Raw genomic sequence first — 4926 nt, 5'->3', positions numbered from 1 at the left:
TGCTCCAGAGCAGGTGCAGGATGGCGACTGGCTTCCAGACAGGCCAGCTCTGCTGCACAAAACTGACCCAGTTTGGTAAGCTGGGATAGGCCTTCTCCTCCTAGCTTCACACCGGGGACATTTGCGAGATCCTGCTAGCTCCATTTCCAGGCTCCAGTGCCCTGCAGAGCTTGCCCATTCTTCCCACCCATTCCCCCATCTGGGCTAACTGCACCCTTCTCTTTGCCATATCCAGGCCCACCCCAGGCAGCTGGAGCTTGTGTCAGCGAAGCACAGCTATAGGTCACATCTCTGGAGATCCCGGAGAGGCTTTCACATCTGGAAGTAACATCTGGGAGCTCTGCGCAAAAATCCCTGCATACTGCAGCTGCATATCACACCCTGTAGGAGCTCCTTGACTTCCAGGCAGTGCTAAATATATATGTGCATGGACAGCATGTTCACCCAGACAGTCCCCATTCCAGGGCAGTCACTGGGCTGGGCGCAGCAATGAGTTCAGATGATCGCAGACACTGGTGTATGATAAGGCTCCGATGTGCCAGTTCACAACTTCCAGATGGATGTGGTATTAGCAGCTGCCAGCACTCTGTCAAGGAATGAATGAGCAGCGCTGGGGCGCCAGAAGGGCTAGGGCTGGGCGCCCTACTGGGGGCATTGTAAAGCACCCATCCCTGGGTATCTGGGCATCTAGTGTGTGTCACTGAGGGTCAGGGGGAGATCCTGGCCCCAGGGCTGGACACAGGCATGGGCAAACTGGGTGGCCACTCGGAGCCCGGGCAGAAAGGGGGCCCGAAAATGGTAATATCTTTTTCTATTGTCTGATTATTATTATCGTTATCTCTGGTGAAGGGGGTGCAAACCTAAAAGTTGGCTCAGGGCCACCAGGAGGCTAGGTATGGTGCTGCCTGGCCCCCCCGGTATAGAAGGGGATTTGCTGTAGAGTTCAGCGGGGACGGAAAGCCCACCTGTGTGTGCTAGAGGGAGCTCGTTGTTGGGGCCTTCACAGTGGGCACACACCTCCACCTTCCCAGCATGCCATGTGGGCAGATCCCCCAGTCCCAAAGTGCCAGCTTTCGGGGGGGGTGCAAGGGCAGCTGCAAGCCAAGGAAACCAGCAGGTGACAGAGCCAGGCCATGCCCTCTCCCTCGCTGGCCCAGGCACTCTGCTTGCGTGAGGTTCATCCAAGGCGAGCGCGGACAGAGTTAAAGTCCCCAGAGCTGCCAATATTCTCCACAACTTACAGAAGTTCCTTGGACCTCATGAGCAGCTGGTGTGAAGCTGTAATTACCTTAATTAGCTCAGGGATTGCATTCCATCCCAGTGCTAATTTCGTTTCTACAGTAACCAGACTGCGAGGTGCGTGTGCTTGTGTCCCAGCAGGAGAAGTCTGGTCCTCCCACTCAGAGGAAAGGTGATTTTAGGAGGTGCCGGCCTGGGCTACGGCAAGAGCAGGCATTTCCCCACCCCGTTGGGGCTGGGGGAGAGGAGAGGAAAGGGGAGATTGCCAGCAGATCCCATTCACCTGGACTCCACAGCTGCCTGAGACCCAGCCCTGCAGAGATCCTCTCCCAGCCCAGTCACTGACTCACCGAGTGGCCTTGAGCAAGGCACTTCACCTCTGCCCCACTTTCTTCAGCCATGGCTGTAACGAGGCGGTGGCCATCCTGCCGCCCTGCCCATGGGGAGGTGCGGGGGCTAATGGGTGTTTGTTCTGTGCTTTGGAAATTGCAGAGTGAGTGGATGAGTGATGCCCATTTTACACACGCGCTCGGTGGCTTCTCAGTGGAAGGTGCTGCCTGATGCAGGGCTGCTAAGGACCGACCTTGCCTCCCCCGAGCTGCTGGTTCTGCTGGCTTTGCCCTTCCCTTGGTCCCGACCCGTGGGGCCCTCCCAAGAGAGTCCTGGGGGGCCACCTTCGTCCCACCCCCCACTCTCCCTTTGGCTGCAGTCAGACATCACTTGCACTGTGTGGGGATGCTCAGAGCAAAGATGACCCTGCTCTGAGGTCACTCAGCTACACGTAGGGGATGTCACAACAGCCTGCCATGTGGAGCCAGTTCTAATCCGAGTGACAGGTCCCAGCCCCAATCCAGAGATCACATGCCCTGCTCAGAGATCGGGTGCCCTAGTTCCCCAAGGAGCTGGGCCTTGACTCAGAAGTCGCCTACCCTGACCGAGAGAATGGGATTAGTGGATGGGGATTGGGATAGGCAGGTAATCATCTTACACAAGCAATAAGCCGGCGTAAGTACCTGGCGGGCAAGAGCTCTGCTAGACTCAGAGAGGCTCTCGTCTAAGCCCAGCTCAGAGGTGTCATCCAGGATGGCGAGTACCAAGGATAGGAACCGTGGATAAAGGCTTCTATCTGGACGAGCTACTTCTGCTCCTGCCACATCCTGCCAACTTCTGCTCCTCCACATAGACCCTATATGTGACCCTGGCCACTGGGTGCAGGGAAGGTCCATCCCTTCACTCCTCTGAGCGCGCGTGGTCTGCAGCTTAGCCAAGGCCGAGGGGACCGGCAGGGCTGGCGGCATGTCCCGCAGCACCCAGTTCAACTAGACGAGCAGAACAGAAGTCTTGCCTGGTGCTCAGAGGAGGATTAGTTAGACCAGGACTCCTGGGTTCCCTTCCAAACTCAGTGTGGGATCATGGGCTCTGTGCCTCAGTTTCCCCATTGGAGAAATGGAAGGAAGGCACTAGAGAAGCTAAAGCATTTGGGAGAGGTCTGGCTGCAGTTCACCCAGGCAGCAGGAAGCTCCATGGAAACTCTTCTGTCAAGGGAGACAGCAATTAAAATCATCATCCAGGAGTCAAGTTTTTTCCATCCTAATGAAGGCAGCAGCAGAGGAGAGCGCACGGTTGGGGCCCGGTCTGTCTCAGAGCCACGTGGCTGTGTACATGGCTAATTCACAAAGGAGACAGGTGTGAGCGAATAATACAGGAGAAGCAGATGTCAGGGCTGGAAGGAGCCCAAAGGAGCTTCCCATGCGATGGGCTGCATCTGCCATGCTCCCCTCCCCCTGGCGGCAGGGTGTGCGCAGTGGGCAGGGTCAGCAGCGTGCTACATCTGGCAGGGAGTTGTGGAGCTGGGACAGATTTCCCTCGGCCACTGCTGTGAGCAGCATCAGTGGAGTCACCCTGGGTAGAGGCAAGGCGACCCTGGATAAAGGCCATGAGCAAAGCAACCCTGGGTAAAGGCCACGGACAGGAGTGTGAGCCGTGTGGCTGGAGCCCTGATCTTTACACAGGTTGGGTCAATGCTCCCCGGACAGGGAGATCCATGCTTCACTGGCAAGATCACTTCCCCCCGGAGTCACCTGCTCAGGCGGGGATGCGGGCTTCTGACGTGCTGCCGCTTTCCTTTCCAACTAGTGTGGATGGAGCGGGGTGAGGGGTGGGGGTGAGCAGGTTTGAAACAACGGTTGCTTACAACTTGGCCTCAAACTTAACTTTTAACCGTTTCCAAAGTTTGCACAAGTCCAGCTCATTTCTCTCTCCGTTGTTCATCACTGTCTGCATTATCACAAGAGGGACCGTGAGGACAGACCGGCAAACCTCGCGGCCTGAGATACCAGCATCACAAAGCCAAGTGGTAGAGCAGACTCGGGGCATTCAGATAATCCAGCTAAGGCTCCAGGAGGCATCTCAGTTTCTGCTGCTTCTCAGGCTCCAGCCTCTAAAGCTTCCAGAGTCTCCCTGGCACTAAGTTATAGCCAGAGGCACTGCTCTCACCCTCACTGGTTTTATCCTGGTGCAACTCCACGTACTTCAGTTGAGCTACTCCTGCTGATCCAAAGAGGAGCTGGCCTCAAATGCCTCAATGGGGAGCCCTGAGGAATTAAGGGCTTTCTCCCTTCATGCACAATAACTAGCATCGCTGCTCTTGCCTCGACTGCAACCGTCACATCTGGTTCCAGATGTGAAGTTCCAGGCTCCTGGATCTCAGCTCAGCCCGGTCTAGAGACAGCAGCCGCTTGCAACGGGTGCTCTCCAGGCTTGTGCCCTAGCAGGAGGTTCCAGGCTCTTGTCCCCATCAGCCGAGTGGCCCGCTGTTATAATGAGCAGCGTTCATTGCCTTAGACTGCCCGGATACACAGAGGGGCTGGGATCTCCAGGAGACCTGCAGACCCGGGCCTGGTCTGGGCTTGAGGGCGATTCAGACTCCAGTGAGGTGTGTCACCCCGGTGTCACACCGTCATTTATACCCGGCTTGGTCGCATAAAGCCCAGGCTTGGGTCTCGGGGCCTCCCGCGAGGTGAGTAGTTTGCTAGAATCACCCCCGCCGGTCCCTCTCTCTCAGCCGCATTCCCGGCTTCTCCTTTTCCTGGCTCCGCGGGTTTACCGGAGACAAAACGCAGCCAGTCACCCGGCGAGTTGTGAGGGCTTGAGTTACCTCTGCTGAGGCCAGTGGGAGTGTTTAGTCTGGGGCGCTCATAAAGAGCTGAACTGTGCTCGGGAGCTGGAGACGCGGGGGCCGTGTGGCGAGAGCCCTGGATCGCACAGCAAGGCCGGTTTTGTTCTCGGCCTTTCATTTCTTCCCCAGCGCCGATCCGCTCTGTGTTGGGCTCTGTGTAGTCCTGTGTGAAGCCGAGCAGCCGTCGGCGTCCGCATGGGTGTTAACGCTACGCATTTAGCTGGCTCGGGGAGAGGTAAATAAATACCTGGTGCCGCGCCGAGCAGCCGACGGGGCTCTCGCGATTATTTCGTTGAGGGAGCTCTTTGTTACGGAGGCGACCGAGAAATCATTGGGCTCTTGATCAGTTCCAGGGGACGTCGGACGGGCTGCGGTCCAGATGTTTCATGCGCTGCCCACGCCCTTCCCTGCTGAAGAGCCACTGGGAGGGAGAGGACGTCGCCAGGGTCATGTCTAATTCACTCTGGAAAACATATGGCTTCAGGCTGTGAAAATCTGAGGTTGTCTTT

Source organism: Crocodylus porosus, unplaced genomic scaffold (genome assembly GCF_001723895.1).
Source record: "Crocodylus porosus isolate Cpor-Errol unplaced genomic scaffold, CroPor_comp1, whole genome shotgun sequence".
Classification (NCBI taxonomy): domain Eukaryota; kingdom Metazoa; phylum Chordata; order Crocodylia; family Crocodylidae; genus Crocodylus; species Crocodylus porosus.
Note: the sequence above shows the minus strand (reverse complement) of the source record.